This window comes from Lolium perenne, chromosome 2 (genome assembly GCF_019359855.2).
Source record: "Lolium perenne isolate Kyuss_39 chromosome 2, Kyuss_2.0, whole genome shotgun sequence".
Classification (NCBI taxonomy): domain Eukaryota; kingdom Viridiplantae; phylum Streptophyta; class Magnoliopsida; order Poales; family Poaceae; genus Lolium; species Lolium perenne.
The window spans coordinates 49,531,398-49,557,341 of NC_067245.2; the positions used below are offsets into that span (position 1 = coordinate 49,531,398).

The following is a 25,944-nucleotide window of genomic DNA, read 5'->3' on the forward strand; positions in this document are numbered from 1 at the left end:
CGGCGCGCCCCGATACGGTGTCCGGCGCCCCGAGCCCGTCCCCGTCCCACAGGGGACGCACCGGGGACACCGGACACAACGAAAAGCGAGACGGGGAGTGGCGGGGCCTACCCGTCAGCGGCACAGGGAAAATTCGTCTCACACTCCCGCCAAATCCCGCCGCTCAAGCCAAATCGCGCCTATACCGCCGCGCATTTCAGGCCTCCCAAAACATATCCCGCTGCCGATTCATTTCTCCTATCCCGCCGATTTGTTTCTCCCTCCCGCCGTCCACCCGCCGGCGCTACCCTCTCCACATGGCGCCGCTGACAGCCCCCAAAAATTTGGCGAAGAAAGCGGCCAAGAAGCCGCCGGGCAATGGGACGACAGGGGCGACAGCGCCGTTCGCGAGGCCGCGGAAGGCGCCGGCTTTGAAGAAGAAGCCTGAAGGATGGACCGACGATCAATGGCAGCAAGATTGCCTGCGCCGGAAGCTATCGACGGCGGAGCGGAAAGGACGGAGGGCGGCGGAGCTGGAGAAGAAGGCTCTGGCGGCGCGCCAGCACCAGCACATACTGGCCGGGTGTATCTCCGCCACCAACGCGAGCCCATATAGTATGAACGTGCCGGTGTACGTTCCGGGAGTCTTCTCTCCGTCGTCATCCGCCTTCTACAACGACGGCCCCTCCGGCACTCCCAGGTGCGTGACGCCTAACTTGTCGCCGCACTACCAGGATGCGCTGCCGCACGGCGGCTTCAACCCCAACAACCTCTACTCCCCGGCGTACGAGCAGCGCGAGCCAGGACCCGGTCCGGACGGCGGCCCTTTCACCGGCCGCAGGGGTCCGCTCGAATACGACGGCGCCGGTGCTGAGGAGGACGGCGGGGTTGAGGAGGAGGACGACGAGGAAGAGGACGGGGTGGAGGACGACGAGGAGGACGACGATGAGGACGAAGAGGGCGCTGAGGAAGAGGACGACGAGGGTGCCGGTGACGATGATCTCGTGGAGGTAGACGCGGACGGCGTGAGGACGAAGAAGAAGAAGAAGAAGAAGAAGAAGAAGAAGGCGTCGGGCACACGAGGCCCGAAGTGGATGCCTCTGGAAGATCTTTGTCTGTGCGAGTCGTGGGCGACGGTGAGCCATGACTCCATCATCGGCGCCAACCAAAAAAGCGGGAAGTATTGGGCGAGGATCAAGGCCGAGTTCGATGAGCGCAAGCTCATCAACAGCGAGTACAAGAAAGTGCCAATGAAGAGGAGCCAGAAGGCAATGTCGACGCGATGGGCCATCATCCAGGCGTCGGTGAACTCCTTCCATGGGTACCATCAGGACTTAGAGACCAGAGGCGACAGTGGCGCCGACGTCGCCCAACTGGTACGACTCTTTCTTCCATAATCCGTAGCGCCTACATTGTGTTCGATGAAATGACTCTGCTTCCTTTGGTTAGTTTGATAGGGCCATGGAGGTTTACGCGAGGAACTCAGATGGGCATAAGCCGTTCGCGCTGATGCATTGCTATAGCAAGCTCAAAGGGAATGAGAAATGGCGGTTGACGCGCCTGTCGCTGTCCAAGGGGAAGGACACCATTGATCTCGACGCGCCGCTGGCAACTTCGACAGGGCGTCCTACTGGCAACAAGGCTGCCAAGGCCGCCTTGGCCGACGCTGCGTCGTCTGAGAAGACGCAGGCGTCGATCACGAAATGCCTCGCCGACGTCTCCTCGACCTTTATCTCCCGCGCCAAAAAGAACGACGAAAGGAGGGCCGAGCTGCTCAAGAGGCAAGAGGAGAAGCTGGAGCTCAAGAAACGCAGGGACGACATGTCCCTGCTGAGAACGTCGACAGAGGGAATGTCTTCCCGGACGCGAGCGGCGCACAACTTCTTCAAAGGCCAGATCCTCGACGACATCGAAGCCAAAATGGCGGCGGCCGACGCGGCGGCCTAGGAAGCGGCATCAGCGGCAGCGGCAGCGCAGCAAGAGCAGGCTGACGCGTCTTCTACTGCTACACCTGCGTCGGTCTCTGCGTCGGCGACGGAGCAGACGCACCATGCACAGCAACAGGTAGATCGCGACGAGGTCATCGTGCTCGACGGGCCTGCGTCGACTCAGGATACGACGCCGTCGCCCAACCCCTTCCCCTTCTTCTAATTTGCATGGACCACCGGTCTGTAATATGATCGCGCGCCCAGTACTTTGATCGATCGCCGCTACTCTGATCGCGACGAATCGGTGGGAACGATCTCTTTTGAATGCATCTATTTGAATTTCTGATTGGGAGCGGCGTTTGGGGGACGCGGCTGGGGAGCGACGTCCCCCAAAGGCGGCACGAACAAAACACGTCCCCCAAACGCTCGATCCGGCGCGGTTTGGGGGACGGTTTGGGGGACGCGACTGGAGATGCTCTTCGACACGGCAACAGAAACACTCACTTTTGGCGTTTGCTCACAAATAATGACATGCCGTCACATACAACAAATTTAGGCTTGCACGCACTATATACTATTGAAAGACATGACGACACACGAAAATATTACGACAAAAATTTGCCCTAAAGTCATAGCAAGCAAGACAACAAGGCCTGATCACGGAAGAAGGAGTCCACTTCTTGCCACATCGGCAGCTCTCCGAGGTCCAGCAAGCTCACCGGCTCGGCGGCGGAGTGGTACTCAAGGTCCGACGATATTAGGTAGTCATCGTCAAGGATCCGCGACGCAACGAATGAGCAGGGAACATGCAGTCTTCGTCCTCCGGCAGTTCAATCACATCGGCAGTGTAGAATGGAGAGAACACGCCGCTGCCATCGCAGCACGCCTCCTCTTGGAGCAATCTCTTGGGCAAAAGATTCATAATCGAACTCAGGGGATCAGTCATCTCGTCGGGCTTACCGCCATTGAGAATCTAAAAATTAGCTAACCGGGTAAACCCTGGTGAATTCGGATGTAACTTTTTCCCACGATCATTTTGATATATCGTATGCAAAAGTTAATGCCGTTTTACCTTTTTCTAAGATTTTTTGAAAAAAATCGAAATTCAAATTTATTAATTTTTCCTAATAGTAGGTTGTGTAGCATACAAGAATCTCAAAAGATTTTATTTTTTGTATTTTTTTATCATTTTCTTTTATATTATACAGTGCTAAAAAAGGCGATCCACGGGGGGTGGATGTGCGTGGGGAGCCAAAAAAACCGGAAAATCCTTTAGTCCTGGTTGGTAAAGCGAACCGGGACTAAATGGTACACCTTTAGTCCGGGTTGGTAATACGAACTGGGACTAAAGGTTTTTGCCCCGGAGGCAGCCTGCCACCACCCTTTTTGTCCCGGATCGTAGTACCAACCGGGACTAAAGGTTCCAAACGAACCGGGACAAAAGGCTTTCGAGAATGTACCGGGACCAATACCCTCCATTAGTTCCGGTTCGTTTTTAAACCGGGAATATAGCTCTCAGGGGTGCTGGACCAAATTCCTATTTTCTACTAGTGTCGGTTTAACAGACACGCACGTAGTTTAAACAATTGCGTTGACCATTATTTTCATTAATATAATATGAAACATATGTCAAAAATTTATATCATTGGAAAGATTTTTTGCATACGAATCTAATAATATAGATTTTGTAGACATAAAATTTATATGGGCTTTCTATTTTCGTACCCTCGGGTCCTTAGTTGTGCTCAGTTTTCCCCAGCTCCTTAGTTTTTCCTCGGTTTTCCCCAAGACCTTGTCTGAAACCATCACAGGTGCTGTAACGGCCGGTTGCCCGACGGTTGACCGTTATCTTCTGACTAGAGGGGCCACGTAGAGCACGCAAAGACACGTCAGACCATCCATCTTTTTTTGACCGTAAGCATCGATGTATCCCTGACCAAAACACGCACGAGTGGGGCTTCGGTATATCGAATGACAAGTGGGGCTATGACGCTGATACAAGGGGCAATACACGGGTAAGATTATATTTTTAAACGGAGCTCTACAGCGATGGCACGTAGGAGGTGGCCTGCGGGGTGCCGAGATGAGATCGACGTCCACAAAGAACTGCATGAGGCGAGACCAGACGCATTAGATAGATATGAACTAGACGCGTTTAACCATGCAAAGAAGAGAAGAAATGGTCGACGCCTCGACGACTACCTCAAAACTTTGATTGACCGTGTCTGACACGAACGCAAGCAATGTAGAGAAAACTAGTGTCTCTCCTTTCTGGCGTGTATAGATGGGTGCTAGAAGAGTGTGGTGGCGAAGGGAAAGACCTCGCGGTGGTCTGTGGCGTCCAGCATAGCGGGGCGGTGTGGCCGTACCCGCAGCGGCGTGCATGCATGTTCGGCATTGGCATCAGCATGTACGTTCGGCATTGGCCTCGGTGGTATCTCTAGTGTGTCAGTGATCAATTGAGGGGACGGGATAGAGGGTGCATCCCGACGGTGACCTAGCAGTGGCGGTGAGCATAGCCGTTCTGACCATGCAGATATCGGCATCGGCATCGTTTGGAGGCTGTGGTGCTCGAATCAAGGTGGGATTTGTTTCTTGTACGCCAAAATGAATTTGAAACAAGTTTCGTGTTGAAGGTTAGGTAACGAATTTTGTAACTAAAAATTATACTAGCGCCATGGTGAGGTTCTTTTTGATAGAGCTATACGGTTGGGCAAACTTTTTTGACACTTTTTAGATAGGGTTCCTTGTGGTTACACATATGGCATCATGTATGGAAAATTTGGGGTCATTTGGAGATGTTCGAAAAAATCACTTTGCTTAAGCGCATGCCGTTTCGTCTCACTGAAACCAGCTTTTCTAACAAGGTGATTTTTTCGAACTTCTCTAAATGACCTTAAATTTCATACAGCTGATCTTCTATACATAGATAGATAGATTGTTTCGTTTTTACATTTTTCAAACTTTTTATTTCCCTTTATAATACCCAATTGTTTTTCAGGTCAAAACCTCGAAAAACAGCATCATGTATGGCATCAGTTTCGCCCTAAATTTAAAATTTTGTGAAACTTTCCCTTTTAGATATTCCTTGTTGTTATAGGTATGGCATCATGTATGCCAAATTTGGTTAGGTCTCACTGAAACCAGCTTTTGTAACAAGTTAGGTTTTTTCGACCTTCTCAAAAGGGAATTTTCTACCTTCTCTAAATGACCTCAAAAATCATACAGACGATCTTCTATACAAAGATAGGTAGATTGTTTCGTTTTTACTTTTTTTGAACCTTTATTTCCCTTTATAATACCCATTTGATTTTCAGGTCAAAACCTCGAAAGTTAACATAAGTAGATGGTAAACCCTCCCAAACTTCAAATACAGAGATAGATAGATTGTTTCGTTTATCATTTTTACCGTGAATAGTAATGGCTACAAGAAATCGGTGATTGTTTATCATTTTTTGCGTGAAAAGTAATGGATACAACAAATCGGTGATGGTTTATAATTTTTTGCGTGAAAACTAATGGCTATAACAAATCGGTGATGGTTTATCATTTTTTGCGTGAAAAGTAATGGCTACAACAAATCGGTGATGGTTTATCATTTTTTGCGTGAAATGTAATGCCTAAAAGAGTTTATAATTTTTAGCGCGTGAAAAATAATACAGAAAACCGCCCTTTAGCATACTTAGAGAGTGGAAGCTTGATATGTCTCCAACGTATCTATAATTTCTGATGTTCCATGCTTGTTTTATGACAATACCTACATGTTTTGTTCACACTTTATGATGATTTTATGCGTTTTCCGGAACTAACCTATTGACGAGATGCCGAAGTGCCAGTTCCTGTTTTCTGCTGTTTTTGGTTTCAGAAATCCTAGTAAGGAAATATTCTCGGAATTGGACGAAATCAACGCCCAGCATCTTATAATTGCACGAAACTTCCAGAACACCCGAGAGGGACCAGAGGAGGGCCACAGGGCCACCACACAGGTGGCTGGCGCGGCCCAAGGGGGGCGCACCCCCCTATTGTGTGGCGGCTCCGTAACCCCTCCGACTCCGCCTCTTCGCCTATAAGAAGCCCCCTGACCTAAATCTTCGATACGGAAAAGCCACGGTACGAAATCAACGCCCAGTATCTTATTTTTCCACGAAGCTTCCAGAACACCGGAGAGAGACCAGAGGGGAGCCAGGGGGCCCCACACGCCAGGGCGGCGCGGCCAAGGGGTGGGACGCGCCCCCTATTGTGTGGCCCCACCAGGGCCCTTCCGAGGCTGCCCTTCCGCCTACTTAAGGTCTCCGTCGTGAAAACCCTAGACCAATAAGCCACGGTACGAGAAACCTTCCAGAGCCGCCGCCATCGCGAAGCCAATATCTGGGGGACAGAAGTCTCTGTTCCGGCACGCCGCCGGGACGGGGAAGTGCCCCCGGAAGGCATCTCCATCGACACCACCGCCATCTTCATCACCGCTGCTGTCTCCCATGAGGAGGGAGTAGTTCTCCATCGAGACTAAGGGCTGTACCGGTAGCTATGTGGTTAATCTCTCTCCTATGTACTTCAATACAATGATCTCATGAGCTGCCTTACATGATTGAGATTCATATGAGCTTTGTATCACTATTCATCTATGTGCTACTCTAGTGATGTTATTAAAGTAGTCTATTCCTCCTCCATGATGTAATGTTGACAGTGTGTACATCATGAAGTACTTGGTATATGCTATGATTGTGATCTCTTGTAGATTATGAAGTTAACTATTACTATGATGGTATTGATGTGATCTATTCCTCCTTTCATAGTGTGATGGTAACAGTGTGCATGCTATGTTAGTACTTGGTATAGTTGTGTTGATCTATCATGCACTCTAAGGTTATATAAATATGAACATCGAATGTTGTGGAGCTTGTTAACTCCGGCATTGAGGTGGTCTTGTAGCCCTACGCAATTAGTGGTGTTCATCTGTAACACCCCAAAATCTGAGAATTTTCAAATTTATGCATTACATCATATCAGCATGTCAAAGTTTCAGTTTTAGAAAATGTTTTACACGTTTCTTGCATAAAAGTGTTTTATATTGCTAGTTTTGCTCCTTGTTGATTAATCTATATGCATAACATAATTAACCAAATGCTTTAATGGGTTGGGGCTTGCCCATTATATCCAGATACTGTACTGGAAGTGTTTTACAAATTTAAGTATTTTTTTTTCTTTTGTGTCAGTTTAATTAACTGTAGCTTTAAGAAAATAAAAGAGAGAAGGAAAAAAAAATAAAGAACCGGCCGGCCCTATGCCAGGCACGCACATGCGACGCGAGCAGCAGCTCACGCGCGCACGCTCGCGAAAGACCACGCGCGGAGCAGCCATGCTATGCAATCTGCCTTTTGCCTTTTCGTTTTTTTTTTTCCCTGACGGTGGAGCCCACGTTTTATCTCCAACCTTCAGCCAGAAGTCTATGCACGACACGGAAACAAACTGGAAACAAGTTCCACAAAAATGTCACCAAAGGTGTTGAATTTGCCACCGATTTTTGCGCCTATATATACCCCCATATATCCTCTGTATATTGACCCTAAAATCCCCAATTTTTGCGCCGCCAGGCTGCGCGAATTTCTCGTCGGAGTTCGACGCCGCCGCCGCCATTGGAGCTCATAACCGGAGGTTTCCCGTCGCCCGAGCCCCTCTCTTTTACACCATATTGTTCCTCTTACTCAACCACGTCGCCTCCCCTATGTTCCCCGATCTGCAGGGCACTAGGACGCGGAGAAAGCATCGCCGGAGTTCATCGCTGCCCGAGCCGCTCCAGCCGCCCGTCACCGCTGTTCGAGGAAGACGCAAATACCTCCGAGCACGCCACCTTGACAGCCACGTCCAGCCGCACCTCGTTCACCAACTCGCCGCAGTCGTAAACCATCCGAAGACTCCAAGAAGCATCGCGTCCGAGCCGTCCTACCACCACCTCGGGTCGTCTGTGCCATTGTAAGCCAGAGCATCCACTTTAGATTAGATTAACAAATCCTCCGTACGCCGTTAGATCTGAATCTGAGGAACCCTGTTAGCCCAAATAACTGAACCAGGCCTCACGATCGATCACGTGCAGGATGTGCTAGCTTGTTCACCCATAAAAATTTTGAAAATTCGTAACAATAAATCTAGAGCTCCGTTTTAGACGATTCTTTTTCCATTGAGTTCGTAATTAAGTTCCCTGCAACTTTCGTGTAGAAAGTTTCTCCATCCGAGAAACTTTTTCTGACAACTTTTCGGACAAAATTATTAAAAGACCACGAAATGTTAAATCTTGTAAAATTCATAGAAAATGTTTCGTAACTCGGAATTTAACAAATGATATACTGTTGGATTCATAAAAATGAGAAGAACACCTTGGTACTGTTAGTTTCTATTTTTACAAAAGTTACAGATTTTTAAATTTATAACTAGTGTTATAGTATTTTCAATGTATCATAAATTTGGTAAATGATTTTATTTTGATTCCAACAGGAAATTAAAGATAAGGATAATTTCTATGAACTAGTACATGTTTATAAAATTTAAGAAACTATTTTATACAAAAGTTATTATTTGTGTTAAATTGCCTATTTGAAATTCCTATTGAACAAACAAATCAGCTTGTAAAGTATTTTCAAATATAAATTTATTTTTGGAGCATGCATGCATTATTTTATTGTGTGTTCTCTCTGTTTGTGCTCTCTAGATATTTATTATGATTATTTTATTGTCTAGATCGTGCGGAGTGTAACACGAAGAGCGCGAACGCCAACGACAAATAAGGCAAGTTGAACTTTTGATCATAACAGATCTATTGTTTTCCTATATGTGCAGTAGGATTTTAGTACAAGTACATGTGTAGTGTAGGATTGTTATTGATGGATTGTGTGCTATTGCTATGAAACCCGCGCAGGATAGCCATATGTTTATTATGATTGAATTCATTGCTCGTCAACCTATGTTTGATTGCTTGGATACGCTTACTTTATAAGTGGGTGGAATATCATGTCATGGGTATGTATTAGTTGAAAGGTTAGTTTTGAGTTGACAAAACAATTATTGGATGAATTGGGGCGGATATGAATAGTACTTGAGAAGGTTGTAGGTTGACCGACATGGTAAGGGCTTTGAGCCAGACTTACTGACATGTATAGGTCGAGTGGCATGGTAAGGGCAGAAAGCCTGACTTACTGACATGTACACTAGTTGATGGGAGGGTGGCATGGTAAGGGCAGAAAGCCTGACTTACTGACATGTACACTAGTTGATGGGAGGGTGGCATGGTAAGGGCGTTGAGCCTGACTTACTGACATGTTCACTGGTGGTGAGTGGCATGGTAAGGGTGTTGAGCCAGACTTACTGACATGTACACTGGTGATGGGTGACATGGTAAGGGTGTAGAGCCTGACTTACTGACATGTACACTAATGGAGTGGAGATTAGCATGGTAAGGGTATTGAACCTGACTTACTAGCATGTGTAATGGAAGAAAGGAGATTAACATGGTAGGGGGCCTGAGCTTGACCTACTCGCATGTGCACTATAGGAGTTCGGAGATTAAAATCGCTGGGATAGAACTAGGACGATACTATGATTGCTTTGTGCAAAATAAAAGTTGAACCCTCACCTTGAAAATGTACTTGATAGATTGTTATAAGTCTCTAGTGATACTCGCCAATATATTCAATGTATTGACCCTGCGTGGCTGCAACGTTTCATGTTGCAGGTAACATTGAGGACAGAGTGATATTCCATATTTAGGTCGCGAGCTTCCACTCAACATGTTCGCGTGTGGCGTGATGGAGCTCTTTACTTTTATTTGTTTTCCGCTTTGAACTCTTTTATTTGAGCTAGCCATGAGCTATGCAAGTTGTAATAAATATATTCTGGATCATACACGTTGTAATAATGACGCATTTGCTATTCTGTTTATTCATCGAACTGTGTGTGCTAGCGAGTCGATCCAGGGACTAGCACAATATGCACAGAGATCCAATCCTTACCGGGTTGAATCGCTTCATCATCATCCAACAAGAGAGTGTAGAGTATAGCATTTATCTATTCAGTTATGTGATCAATGTTGAGAGTGTCCACTAGTGAAAGTATGATCCCTAGGCCTTGTTTCCAAATACTGCAATCACTGCTTGTTTACTGTTTTGCTGCATCTCTACTTCCTGCAATATTACCACCATCAACCACACGCCAGTTGTAGCAGCAAGCTATTTTCTGGTGCCGTTACTACTGCTCATATATATTCATACCACCTGTATTTCACTATCTCTTCGCCGAACTAGTGCACCTATACATCTGACAAGTGTATTGGGTGTGTTGGGGACACAAGAGACTTCTTGCATTGTGATCGCAGGGTTGCTTGAGAGGGATATCTTTGACCTCTTCCTCCCTGAGTTCGATAAACCTTGGGTGATCCACTTCAGGGAAAACTTGCTGCTGTTCTACAAACCTCTGCTCTTGGAGGCCCAACACTGTCTACAGGAAAAGGAGTGTGCGTAGACATCAAGCTATTTTCTGGCGCCGTTGCCGGGGAACGAAGGAAAGCTACACCATTTCCTCCCTCGTCAACCACGCGCCGATCTGACAAACATCAAGTATTTTTACGGCGCCGTTGCTTGGGAGGAAAGGTAAAAGGTACTCACACTCCGGATCTCGGCTACTAAGCTATTTTAAGTATTTGTTGTAAGTGCTCGAAGCTATTTCCTTTAGATCCTGCAATTGCATCTTTTTGTTTCTTGTTTATCACTAGTTTGGCATAATGGAAAGCAACTATGAGCTTTTTAATCTATTTCCTGAGTTAAGACATAAATGGTGTGTTGCAAAAATTGAAAAACCTATGGAACCTTATTTGCATGCTAATGGCGATGTTATTAGTATGAATACTTTGAACACCATTGTTGCTAATGATATGGAAAATTCTAAGCTTGGGGAAGCTGGCTTTGATGAGCATGATATTTTTAGTCCCCCAAGCATTGAGGAGAAAATTTACTTTGATGATACTTTGCCTCCTATTTATGATGATTATAATGATAGTAGTCTTTTGGTGCCGCCTGTTATGGAGGATAAAGTTAATTATGATTACAATATGCCTCCTATATTTGATGATGAGAATAATAATGATAGCTACCTTGTTGAATTTGCTCCCACTATTACTAATAAAATTGATTATGCTTATGTGGAGAGTAATAATTTTATGCATGAGACTCATGATAAGAATGCTTTATGTGATAGTTATATTGTTGAGTTTGCTCATGATGCTACTGGACATTATTATGAGAGAGGAAAATATGGTTGTAGAAATTTTCATGTTACTAAAACACCTCTCTATGTGCTGAAATTTTTGAAGTTACTCTTGTTTTATCTTTCTATGCTGGTTGCATTATGCTTCATGAACTTGTTTATTTACAAGATTCCTTTTCATAGGAAGTGGGTTAGACTTCAATTTGTTTCATACTTGCCTCTTGATGCTCTCTTTTGCTTCAACTACTATTTCTTGAGAGTGCATCATTAAAACTGCTGAGCCCATCTTAATGGCTATAAAGAAAGCACTTCTTGGGAGATAACCCATGTTTTTATTTTACTACAGCACTTTTGTTTTATATTTGAGTCTTGGAAGTTGTTACAACTGTAGCAACCTCTCCTTATCTTTATTTTGTTGCATTGTTGTGCCAAGTGAAGTCTTTGATAGTAAGGTTGATACTAGATTTGGATTACTGCGCAGAAACAGATTTCTGTCTGTCATGAATTTGGGCAGGGTTCTCTGTAGGTAACTCAGAAAAATCTGCCAATTTTTGTGTGTGATCCTCAGATATGTACGCAACTTTCATTCAATTTGAGCATTTTCATCTGAGCAAGTCTGGTGCCTCTAAAAAATTCGTCTTTACGGACTGTTCTGTTTTGACAGATTCTGCCTTTTATTTCGCATTGCTTCTTTTGCTATGTTGGATGGATTTCTTTATTCCATTAACTTCCAGTAGCTTTGTGCAATGTCCAGAAGTATTAAGAATGATTATGTCACCTCTGAACATGTGAATTTTTGATTATGCACTAACCCTCTAATGAGTTTGTTTCGAGTTTGGTGTGGAGGAAGTTTTCAAGGGTCAAGAGAGGAGGATGATACAATATGATCAAGAAGAGTGAAAAGTCTAAGCTTGGGGATGCCTTGGGCATCCCCTTCTTCATCGACAACATTATCAGGTTCCTCTAGTGAAACTATATTTTTATTCTATCACATCTTATGTACTTTACTTGGAGCGTCTGTTTGTTTTCATTTTTGTTTTGTTTGAATAAATTCATGCTTGTGTGGGAGAGAGACACGCTCCGCTGGTTCATATGAACACATGTGTTCTTAGCTTTATTCTTAATGTTCATGGCGAAGGTTGAAACTGATTCGTTAATTGTTATATGGTTGGAAACGGGAAATGCTACATGTGGTAATTGGTATAATGTCTTGAACAATGTGATACTTGGCAATTGTTGTGCTCATGATTAAGCTCTTGCATCATATACTTTGCACTTATTAGTGAAGAAATACATAGAGCTTGCTAAAATTTGGTTTGCATGATTGGTCTCTGATGTCTACGGGAGCTTCTATTCTTGTAGACAGTGTTGGGCCTCCAAGAGCAGAGGTTTGTAGAACAACAGCAAGTTTCCCTTAAGTGGATCACCCAAGGTTTATCGATCTCAAGGAGGAAGAGGTCAAAGATATCCCTCTCATGCAACCCTGCAACCATAAAGCAAGAAGTCTCTTGTGTCCCCAACACACCTAATAGGTGCACTAGTTCGGCGAAGAGATAGTGAAATACAGGTGGTATGAATATATATGAGCAGTAGCAACGACACCAGAAAAGTGCTTTGCTGTCCAGGACTAGCGTGTGATGGATGGTGGTAATATTGCAGGCAGTACAGATACAATAAAACAGTAAACAAGCAGCGATAGCAGTATTTAGGAACAAGGCCTAGGGATCATACTTTCACTAGTGGACACTCTCAACATTGATCACATAACAGAATAGATAAATGCTAGACTCTACACCCTCTTGTTGGATGATGAACACCATTGTGTAGGATTACACGAACCCTCAATGCCGGAGTTAACAAGCTCCACAATATCAATGTTCATATTTAAATAACCTTAGAGTGCAAGATAGATCAACATAACCAAATAGATCACATCAATACCATCATAGTAATAGTTAACTTCACAATCTACAAGAGATCACGATCATAAACTACGCCAAGTACTACATGATGCACACACTGCCCCTTTACACCATGCAGGAGGAATAGAGTACTTTAATAACATCACTAGAGTAGCACATAGATGAATAGTGATACAAAACTCATATGAATCTCAATCATGTAAAGCAGCTCATGAGATCATTGTATTGAAGTACATAGGAGAGAGATTAACCACATAGCTACCGGTACAGCCCCGAGCCTCGATGGAGAACTACTCCCTCCTCATGGGAGACAGCAGCGTTGATGAAGATGGTAGTGGTGTCGATGGAGAAGCCTTCCGGGGGCACTTCCCCGTCCCGGCGGCGTGCCGGAACAGAGACTCCTGTCCCCCAGATCTTGGCTTCGCGATGGTGGCGGCTCTGGAAGGTTTCTCGTACCGTGGCTTTTCCGTATCGAGGTTTTAGGTCGAGGACCTTTATATAGGCGAAGAGGCGGCGTCAGAGGGTCGAAGAGGCAGCGAGGAGATAGGGGGGCGCGGGCCACCCCCAGGCCGCGCCGGCCACCCTCCTGGGGCCCCTGTGGCCCAACTCTGGTCCTTCCCGGGTGTTCTGGAAGCTTCGTGGAAAAATAGGATGCTGGGCGTTGATTTCATCCGATTCCGAGAATATTTCCTTACTAGGATTTCTGAAACCAAAAACAGCAGAAAACAGGAACTGGCCATTCGGCATCTCGTCAATAGGTTAGTTCCAGAAAATGCACAAATATGACATAAAGTGTGCATAAAACATGTAGATATCATCAATAATGTGGCATGGAACATAAGAAATTATCGATACGTCGGAGACGTATCAGCATCCCCAAGCTTAGTTTCTGCTCGTCCCGAGCAGGTAAACGATAACAAAGATAATTTCTGGAGTGACATGCCATCATAACCTTGATCATACTATTGTAAGCATATGTAGTGAATGCAGCGATCCAAACAATGTAAATGCCATGAGTAAACAAATGAATCATATAGCAAAGACTTTTCATGAATAGTACTTTCAAGACAAGCATCAATAAGTCTTGCATAAGAGTTAACTCATAAAGCAAAAATTCATAGTGGAGGTACTGAAACAACACAAAGGAAGATGAAGTTTCAGCGGTTGCTTTCAACTTGTAACATGTATATCTCATGGATATTGTCAATGTAAAGTAATATAACAAGTGCAATATGCAAGTATGTAGGAATCAATGCACAGTTCACACAAGTGTTTGCTTCTTGACATGGAGAGAAATAGGTGAACTAACTCAACAATAAAAGTAAAAGAAAGGTCCTTCAAAGAGGAAAGCATCGATTGCTATATTTGTGCTAGAGCTTTGATTTTGAAAACAAGAAACAATTTTGTCAACGGTAGTAATAAAGCATATGTGTTATGTAAATTATATCTTACAAGTTGCAAGCCTCATGCATAGTATACTAATAGTGCCCGCACCTTGTCCTAATTAGCTCGGATTACCTGGATTATCATCGCAATGCATATGTTTTAACCAAGTGTCACAAAGGGGTACCTCTATGCCGCCTGTACAAAGGTCTAAGGAGAAAGCTCGCATTGGATTTCTCGCTATTGATTATTCTCAACTTAGACATCCATACCGGGACAACATAGACAACAGATAATGGACTCCTCTTTTATGCATAAGCATTCAACAATTATTAATTTTCTCATATGAGATGGAGGATATTTGTCCAAAACTGAAACTTCCACCATGGATCATGGCTTTAGTTAGCGGCCCAATGTTCTTCTCTAACATTATGCATGCTCTAACCATTCTAGCGGTAAATCTCCCTTACTTCAGATAAGACGGACATGCATAGCAACTCACATGATATTCAACAAAGAGTAGTTGATGGCGTCCCCAGGAACATGATTATCGCACAACAAGCAACTTAATAAGAGATAAAGTGCATAAGTACATATTCAATACCACAATAGTTTTTAAGCTATTTGTCCCATGAGCTATATATTGCAAAAGGTAAAGGATAGAAATTTAAAGGTAGCACTCAAGCAATTTACTTTGGAATGGCGGAGAAATACCATGTAGTAGGTAGGTATGGTGGACACAAATGGCATAGTGGTTGGCTCAAGGATTTGGATGCATGAGAAGTATTCCCTCTCGATACAAGGCTTTAGGCTAGCAAGGTTATTTGAAACAAACACAAGGATGAAGCGGTGCAGCAAAACTCACATAAAAGACATATTGTAAACATTATAAGACTCTACATCGTCTTCCCTGTTGTTCAAACTCAATACTAGAAATTATCTAGACCTTAGAGAGCCCAATTATGCAAACCAAATTTTAGCATGCTCTATGTATTTCTTCATTAATAGGTGCAAAGTATATGATGCAAGAGCTTAAACATGAGCACAACGATTGCCAAGTATCACATTATCCAAGACATTTTAGCAATTACTACATGTATCATTTTCCAATTCCAACCATATAACAAATTAACGAAGCAGTTTCAACCTTCGCCATGAAAATTAAAGGCTAATAACACATGTGTTCCTATGAACCAGCGGAGCGTGTCTCTCTCCCACACAAGCATTTATTCAAACAAAATCAAAAACAAAAGCACACAGACGCTCCAAGCAAAGTACATAAGATGTGGCCGAATAAAAATATAGTTTCAAGAGAAGGAATCTGATAATTTGTCGATGAAGAAGGGGATGCCTTGGGCATCCCCAAGCTTAGATGCTTGAGTCTTCTTGAAATATGCAGGGGTGAACCACCGGGGCATCCCCAAGCTTAGACTTTTCACTCTTCTTGATCGTAGTATATCATCCTCCTCTCTTGACCCTTGAAAACTTCCTTCACACCAAACTCGAAACAAACTCATTAGAGGGTTAGTGCATAATCAAAAACTCACATGTTCAGAGGTGACACAATCATTATTAACACTTCTGGACATTGCCCAAAGCTACTGGAAGTTAATGGAACAAAGAAATCCATCCAACATAGCAAAATAGGCAATGCGAAATAAAAGGCAGAATCTGTCAAAACAGAACAGTCCGTAAAGACGAATTTTATTGAGGCACCAGACTTGCTCAAATGAAAATGCTCAAATTGAATGAAAGTTGCGTACATATCTGTGGATCACTCACGTAAATTGGCATAATTTTCTGAGTTACCTACAGATAATTTTGCCCAGATTCGTGACAGCAAAGAAATCTGTTTCTGCGCAGTAATCCAAATCTAGTATGAACCTTACTATCAACGACTTTGCTTGGCACAACAAAACTCAAAACTAAGATAAGGAGAGGTTGCTACAGTAGTAAACAACTTCCAAGACTCAAAATAAAAACAAAGTACTGTAGCAAAATAACACATGGGTTATCTCCCAAGAAGTTCTTTCTTTATAGCCATTAAGATGGGCTCAGCAGTTTAAATGATGCACTCGCAAGAAATAGTATTTGAAGAAAAAGAGAGCATCAAGATGCAAATTCAAAACAAATTTAAGCCTAACATGCTTCCTATGAAAAGGAATCTTGTAAATAAACAAGTTCAAGAAGCATAATGCAACAAGCATAGAAAGATAAAACAAGTGTAGCTTCAAAAATTTCAGCACATAGAGAGACATTTTAGTAACATGAAAATTTCTACAACCATATTTTCCCCTCTCATAATAACTTTCAGTAGCAACATGAGCAAACTCAACAATATAACTAGCACATAAAGCATTCTTATCATGAGTCTCATGCATAAAATTATTACTACTCCCAACATAAGCATAGTCAATTTTATTAGTTGTAGTGGGAGCAAATTCAACAAAGTAGCTATCATTATTATTCTCATCATCAAATATAGGAGGCATATTTTAATCATAATCAAATTTATCCTCCATAACAGGTGGTACCAAAAGACTACTATCATTATTATCATCATAAATAGGAGGCAAAGTATCATCAAAGAAAATTTTCTCCTCAATGCTTGGGGGACTAAAAAGATCATGCTCATCAAAACCAGCTTCCCCAAGCTTAGAATTTTCCATAGCATTAGCAACAATAGTGTTCAAAGCATTCATATTAATAACATTCCCATTGGCATGCATATAAAGTTCCATGGGTTTTTTTAATTCTCTCTTCAAACACATCATGTCCTAATTCAAGATAAAGTTCATAAAGATCTTTCATATTTTTGTTGTTTTCCATTATGCCAAACTAGTGTAAACAAGAAACAACAAGATGCAATTGCAGGATCTAAAGGAAATAGCTTCGAGCACAAACACAATGGCGCCAGAAAAGTACTGTTACCTGGAACCGGAGTATGAGTGCCTTTTACCTTTCCTCCCCGGCAACGGCGCCAAAAAAGTGCTTGATGTCTACGGGAGCTTCTATTCTTGTAGACAGTGTTGGGCCTCCAAGAGCAGAGGTTTGTAGAACAGCAGCAAGTTTCCCTTAAGTGGATCACCCAAGGTTTATCGATCTCAGGGAGGAAGAGGTCAAAGATATCCCTCTCATGCAACCCTGCAACCACAAAGCAAGAAGTCTCTTGTGTCCCCAACGCACCTGATAGGTGCACTAGTTCGGCGAAGAGATAGTGAAATACAGGTGGTATGAATATATATGAGCAGTAGCAACGACACCAGAAAAGTGCTTTGCTGTCCAGGACTAGCGTGTGATGGATGGTGGTAATATTGCAGGCAGTACAGATACAGCAAAACAGTAAACAAGCAGCGATAGCAGTATTTAGGAACAAGGCCTAAGGATCATACTTTCACTAGTGGACACTCTCAACATTGATCACATAACAGAATAGATAAATGCTAGACTCTACACCCTCTTGTTGGATGATGAACACCATTGTGTAGGATTACACGAACCCTCAATGCCGGAGTTAACAAGCTCCACAATATCAATGTTCATATTTAAATAACCTTAGAGTGCAAGATAGATCAACATAACCAAATAGATCACATCAATACCATCATAGTAATAGTTAACTTCACAATCTACAAGAGATCACGATCATAAACTACGCCAAGTACTACATGATGCACACACTGCCCCTTTACACCATGCAGGAGGAATAGAGTACTTTAATAACATCACTAGAGTAGCACATAGATGAATAGTGATACAAAACTCATATGAATCTCAATCATGTAAAGCAGCTCATGAGATCATTGTATTGAAGTACATAGGAGAGAGATTAACCACATAGCTACCGGTACAGCCCCGAGCCTCGATGGAGAACTACTCCCTCATGGGAGACAGCACCGTTGATGAAGATGACGGTGGTGTCGATGGAGAAGCCTTCCGGGGGCACTTCCCCGTCCCGGCGGCGTACCGGAACAGAGACTCCTGTCCCCCAGATCTTGGCTTCGCGATGGCGGTGGCTCTGGAAGGTTTCTCGTACCGTGGCTTTTCCGTATCGAGGTTTTAGGTCGAGGACCTTTATATAGGCGAAGAGGCGGCATCAGAGGGTCGAAGAGACGGCGAGGAGATAGGGGGGCGCGGGCCACCCCCAGGCCACGCCGGCCACCCTCCTGGGGCCCCTGTGGCCCAACTCTGGTCCTTCACGGGTGTTCTGGAAGCTTCGTGGAAAAATAGGATGCTGGGCGTTGATTTCGTCCGATTCCGAGAATATTTCCTTACTAGGATTTCTGAAACCAAAAACAGCAGAAAACAGGAACTGGCCCTTCGGCATCTCGTCAATAGGTTAGTTCCAGAAAATGCACAAATATGACATAAAGTGTGCATAAAACATGTAGATATCGTCAATAATGTGTCATGGAACATAAGAAATTATCGATACGTCGGAGACGTATCAGTCTCTCTAAGTTCTAGATATTTTCTAGTAAGGGTCGAACAACAAGGAAGATGGTGTATAGTCTTATAATGCTTGCAATATGTGTTTTATGTGAGTTTTGTTGTACCGGTTCATACTTGTGTTTGTTTCAAACAGCCTTGCTAGCCTAAGCCTTGTATTGAGAGGGATTACTTCTCGTGCATCCAAATCCTTGAGCCAAACACTATGCCATTTGTGTCCACCATACCTACCTACTACATGGTATTTCTCCGCCATTCCAAAGTAAATTGCTTGAGTGCTACCTTTAAATTTCCATTCTTCGCCTTTACAATATATAGCTCATGGGACAAATAGCCTAAAAACTATTGTGGTATTGAATATGTACTTATGTATTTTATCTCTTATAAGTTGCTTGTTGAGCGATAACCATGTTCCTGGGGACGCCATCAACTACCCTTTGTTGAATATCATGTGAGTTGCTATGCATGTTCGTCTTGTCTGAAGTAAGGGTGATTTATCATGAGTTGAATGGTTTGAGTATGCATATTGTTAGAGAAGAGCATTGGGCCGCTAACTAAAGCTATGATCCATGGTGGAAGTTTCAGTTTTGGACAACTATCCTCAATCTCTTATGAGAATATTATTTGTTGTTGAATGCTTATTCATTAAAGAGGAGTCCATTATCTGTTGTCTATGTTGTCCCGGTATGGATGTCTAAGTTGAGAATAATCAAAAGCGAGAAATCCAATGCGAGCTTTCTCCTTAGACCTTTGTACAGGCGGCATAGAGGTACCCCTTTGCGACACTTGGTTAAAACATATGTATTGCGATGATAATCCATGTTAATCTGAGCTAATTAGGACAAGGTGTGGGCACTATTGGTAATCTATGCATGAGGCTTGCAACTTGTAGGATATAATTTACATAATACATATGCTTTATTACTACCGTTGACAAAATTGTTTCTTGTTTTCAAAACAAAAGCTCTATCACAAATATAGCAATCAATGCTTCCCTCTGCGAAGGGCCATTCTTCTACTTTCATGTTGAGTCAGTTTACCTATTTCCTTCCGTCTTAGAAGCAAACACTTGTGTTAACTGTGCATTGATTCTTACATACTTGCATATTACACTTATTATATTACTTTAGTTGACAATATCCATGAGATATACATGTTACAAGTTGAAAGCAACTGCTGAAACTTAATCTTCCTTTGTGTTGTTTCAATGCTTTTACTATGAATTTATTGCTTCATGAGTTAACTCTTATGCAAGACTTATTGATGCTTGTCTTGAAAGTAATATTCATGAAAATTCTTTGCTATATGTTTCAGTTGTTTAATCATTGTCTTTACCATTGCTTTGAATCACTTTATTCATCTCATATGCTTTACAATAGTATGATCAAGATTATGTTGGTAGCATGTCACTTCAGAAATTATCTTTTATCGTTTACCTACTCGAGGACGAGTAGGAACTAAGCTTGGGGATGCTGATACATCTCCAACGTATCTATAATTTCTGATGTTCCATGCTTGTTTTATGACAATACCTACATGTTTTGTTCACACTTTATGATGATTTTATGCGTTTTCCGGAACTAACCTATTGACGAGATGCCGAAGTGCCAGTTCCTGTTTTCTGCTGTTTTTGGTTTCAGAAATCCTAGTAAGGAAATATTCTCGGAATTGGACAAAATCAATGCCCAGCATCTTATAATTGCACGAAGCTTCCAGAACACCCGAGAGGGACCAGAGGAGGGCCACAGGGCCACAACACAGGTGGCTGGCGCGGCCCAAGGGGGGGCGCGCCCCCCTATTGCGTGGCGGCTCCGTAACCCCTCCGACTCCGCCTCTTCACCTATAAGAAGCCCCCTGACCTAAATCTTTGATACGGAAAAGCCACGGTACGAGAAACCTTCCAGAGCCGCCGCCATCGCGAAGCCAAGATCTGGGGGACAGAAGTCTCTGTTCCGGCACGCCGTCGGGACGGGGAAGTGCCCCCGGAAGGCATCTCCATCGACACCATCGCCATCTTCATCACCGATGCTATCGGGAGTAGTTCTCCATCGAGGCTAAGGGCTGTACCGGTAGCTATGTGGTTAATCTCTCTCCTATGTACTTCAATACAATGATCTCATGAGCTGCCTTACATGATTGAGATTCATATGAGCTTTGTATCACTATTCATCTATGTGCTACTCTAGTGATGTTATTAAAGTAGTCTATTCCTCCTTGTAATGTTGACAGTGTGTGCATCATGAAGTACTTGGTATATGCTATGATTGTGATCTCTTGTAGATTATGAAGTTAACTATTACTATGATGGTATTGATGTGATCTATTCCTCCTTTCATATTGTGATGGTAACAGTGTGCATGCTATGTTAGTACTTGGTATAGTTGTGTTGATCTATCATGCACTCTAAGGTTATTTAAATATGAACATCGAATGTTGTGGAGCTTGTTAACTTCGGCATTGAGGTGCTCTTGTAGCCCTACGCAATTAGTGGTGTTCATCATCCAACAAGAGAGTGTAGAGTATAGCATTTATCTATTCAGTTATGTGACCAATGTTGAGAGTGTCCACTAGAGAAAGTATGATCCCTAGGCCTTGTTTCCAAATACTGCAATCACTGTTTGTTTACTGTTTTGCTGCATCTCTACTTCCTGCAATATTACCACCATCAACCACACGCCAGTTGTAGCAGCAAGTTATTTTCTGGTGCCGTTACTACTGCTCATATATATATTCATACCACCTGTATTTCACTATCTCTTCACCGAACTAGTGCACCTATACATCTGACAAGTGTATTGGGTGTGTTGGGGACACAAGAGACTTCTTGCATTGTGATCGCAGGGTTGCTTGAGAGGGATATCTTTGACCTCTTCCTCCCTGAGTTCGATAAACCTTGGGTGATCCACTTAAGGGAAAACTTGTTGCTGTTCTACAAACCTCTGCTCTTGGAGGCCCAACACTGTCTACAGGAAAAGGAGTGTGCGTAGACATCAAGCTATTTTTTGGCGCCGTTGCCGGGGAACGAAGGAAAGCTACACCATTTCCTCCCTCGTCAACCACGCGCCAGTCCTGGACAGCATCAAAGCTAACCGTCGACAGAGAGAGAGGGGTTATCCTGCCCGTTAGATCATACGATCAACGGTCGGCGGGCACGATCCCGCGTGACATGGGCTAGACCAATCAGGGCAATGTTGCACGTCTGCGATAATTTGTGAATGGAGAGGGCAAAACTGAGTAGTATCAAGAAACCAAGGGCACCTGAGTAATAAACAGACTAAGGGATTGAAATATGATATTTAAAAAATGGAAAATGCGTGTTTTGTACAATGAAACCCATCTTGGCCTACCTCAAACTATTTGCAATACAAATATACATGAGTGTGAAAATTGTGGCCTCATTTTGAAAAAGTATGTTTTGGGGAAAGCTGTTTTGGGAAGGGCTTACTGTGGAAAACCATGCACCTTCATAGCTACTAGGTGATTTGAGAAATGGCAATTTGTGGTAAAACTTGATTTATCTATGACTTATCTATGATTTGAGAAGTGGCAATTTGTGGTAAAGACTCCATGAGTAAGTGCCACTATTTTTTTCGGAATTTTTTGCACATTAAATGACTCATTTAACTAGTTAATCCCATTTGTTGACTCTCTGTTGACCAACCACTTGAGGGTAAAACTGAGCATATTGCACTAGCTAGTATTAGCACTCAAGGGGAAAACTGAGCACACAAAAAATGCTAGTATAAGACTCGAGGGTATACCTGAGTATATCTAAATTTCCAGGGTTAGACTCGAGGATGCGTGTTGCGGTGCAGCAATGGAAGACGTGCAATTGTTGACGCGTAGACGCGGGTCGCGGTGCAGATGTCGAAGACTTGCAATCGTGGACGTGTGTCGTGTTGCAGAAGTCCAAGACGTGCAGACGTGCAACGGTGGACGCGTAGAACGCGGGTCGCATTAACCACCTCTCGCCTTTATAGACGCCTCCTCCCACTATCTCGGTCACTCTCACTCGCTCACGCAACGCCGCCTCTCTCACGTCCCATCATCTTCTCCAAAGCAAAAAATCCTCCCCCTCTCCCTCTCCTGTGCCAGCGAGATTGACAAGGAGAATGCCAATCCCATCGTCCACGACATCATCGGCTCCAAGCGCGACGCCTCCCTCTGCGACACCGTCCCCTCAACGGACGTCGCCGCCTCCTCCGCCAGTGCATCGGAGGCTGCTGCCGCCGGTGGCGGTCAGATCCCGCCGGGATATGACCCTACGAGGAGGTGCTGTACGTCCTGCCCCCGAACCCCTACGACACCTCCATGGAGGACGCATGGAACAAGGTAACTAGGGTTTGCTTCCTTTTTTGTTCCCCATTCCTTTTTGAACCCTATTTTGCTGGTGTAGATGGATCTGTAGATGGATGAGTATGGGGCTAATATTTGCGCCGATTTTATTCCATTTTATTTTGAGATTTGGGGTTCGGCCATTCGGTTAATTTATGCAAGTAATAATGGGATCTCAATCAGTTAATTTATGCAAGTAATCATGGGATCTCAATCAGTTATTTTATGCACGAATCAAAAGATATCAACCGTTTAATTTTGCAAATAATCTGGAATGTGTTCAAGTTCAGATCTGGAATCTGTTTCTTTTCCTATGATGAATCGGTGGGCACAATTTTTTACAGGGAGGGTTCAGCGAACCATTGTTGTGTACAAATCTGTTGTGCATGAGCTTTGGTTCGCTAACACCATCCCTGTAGACATATAATCGTGTCCACTCTAACTGAGGTTGCCTCTGTTTTTCCTAACTTTGTTATCATGCAGGTTAGTCATCGTTACAACTCATTCACTCATAGTTCCCGTTTGATATGGATCAGGTGTTTGGCAGCGACATTGGCAGCGACGACGAGCATCATGACACCAAGACTCGCCAGGTGTTGCGGAGGCTGCAGGTCGGCCAGTACGTGTCCTACTTCGCCAAGGGTGTGAAAGTGCATGGAGCCCCCATGTGTGGTTTTGGTAATTAATGACAATCCCTATGGACTAATGTTTGCATTGAGTTATATTTGTAGGAGTTGTCCATAGGCAATTCTTGAACCATATGTTGGCTTCAAGGTTGCAATAAGAAGAAATTGATGAAGGATATCAAGTGTCAAGTATGTCTTGAAGATGAAGATGAAGTGAGCCCTCAAGTTACTTCAAGACATCAACATGATGAAGAATGAAGAAATGAAGTGCAAGTTCAAGATGAGCCATCTCGAAGAGATCCTTTGCTTGAGTCTTGCCATCCATATGGTGATCATGGATATGTGAAGATGCGCCGAAGAAGAAGTTCTCCCATGGTGGATTATGGGGGAGCAATCCACATGGTGGTCATGGTTATGTGAAGATGCGCCGAAAAAGAAGCTCTCCCATGGTGGATTATGGGGGAGCAATCCACAAGACTTCGTCAAGCAAGCACAAGCAAGAAAGGCGTTCCATCTTGTTGAGGTCAAGATCGTCGTCATCGAGCTCAAGTGGAATGCGCAAGTATAAGGTTTGCTCTTGATAGGGTTTGTTTCTCACCGGTCTCATAGTGTAGTTGGAGACCGGTTTATAGTTTAGTTGCCGTACTATCAAGAGGGCTCTCGAGTGAGTAACTCGATCGTATCGTTCGGAGAGAGCTCAAACCTTTGCATCCTTGCATCATCTTTCTTGGTTGTTATTTGGACCTTATCCATGTGATGTTTTAGAGCTTGTGCTTATTCTCATGACAAGCTCTAGTTCATCGAAAACGGATTTCGCATAGATCACTTGTTGCGTTTTCGAGTTTGGTTCATCATCTTTCTTGGTTTTATTTGGATCTTATCCATGTGATGTTTTAGAGCTTGTGCTTATTCTCATGACAAGCTCTAGTTCATTGAGAATGGTTTTTCCATGGGCAACTTGTTGCATTTTCAAGATTGGAGGTTTTACCGGTATGTCTTTTTGAGATAGGTCAAACCTTTCTTCATTTGTTTCTATCCTCCTTTGCTGGACTATGATGTTTCTATGCATATTGTTGTAGAGCTCGTTGTTGTGATTTCAACGAGCCCAAGATCATCGAAATCGGAGTCCGGATGCAAAAGTTATGCCCGTTTTAGTTTTGGTGTTTCTGCAGTTTTCTTAGGCCGGATATTTTGGAAATATCCGGGCCGGATTATCCGGGCCGGATATTTCGGAAATATCCGGCCCCCGAAATCGTCTAAGGACCGGAAGAAAAGCAGCTCTGGATAGGGGCCGGATTTTTGGCCGGATTTTGTCCAGGTTTTGTCCCTGAGGCCGGATTATCCGGCCCCGGATAATCCGGCCCCAACTTGGGCCGGAATATCCGGCCCTGTTTGCCCAAACGGCTCGATTTTCTTGGGGGTATAAATACCCCCCTTCTTCCTCCTTGGGCTGGTGCTTCTCTCACTCTCTCTCTCCTCCATTGTTGAACTAGAGAAGCTTGCACTATCTCTCAATCCCTCCATGATTCTTGCCCCCATTTGAGGGAAAAGAGAGAGGAGATCTAGATCTACTTTTCTACCAATCAAATCCATCTCTTTGTGAGTGGAATCCTCTAGATCTTGATCTTGGTGTTCTTTGTGAATTCCTTTGTTCTTCCTCTCTTATTCCCCCAATAGCTTTTGTAGCTTTGTTGGAATTTGAGAGAGAAGGACTTGAGCATCTTTGTGGTGTTCTTGCCATTGCATTTGGTGCATCGGTTTGAGTTCTTCACGGTGATTCGTGGAGGTGAAAGCAAGGAAGTTGTTACTCTTGGGTTCTTGGAACCCTAGACGGATTCTAGGCCTTTGTGGCGATTTGTTGGGAGCCTCCAATTAAGTTGTGGATGTGTGCCCCAATCTTTGTGTAAGGCCCGGTTTCCGCCTCGAAGGAAATCCCTTAGTGGAACCGTGACCTAGGCCTTTGTGGCGAGGGTCACCGGAGATTTAGGTGAGGCGCCTTCGTGGCGTTCGGTGTGTGGTGTGAGTACCGCATCTTGGGGTGAGGCCTTTGTGGCGTTGGTGTGCATCGAGCAA

General features: G+C 43.8%; 1 long non-coding RNA gene across 1 annotated transcript; it reads left to right on the forward strand.

The window, feature by feature from the left end:
- The first annotated feature begins 7,358 nt into the window (after nt 1-7,358).
- On the forward strand, nt 7,359-9,840 carry LOC127332071 (uncharacterized). The gene is made up of 4 exons (XR_007870182.2): nt 7,359-7,559; nt 7,648-7,877; nt 8,640-8,687; nt 9,631-9,840. It is a non-coding gene; the product is annotated as an uncharacterized lncRNA (long non-coding RNA).
- Nucleotides 9,841-25,944: the final 16,104 nt, after the last annotated feature.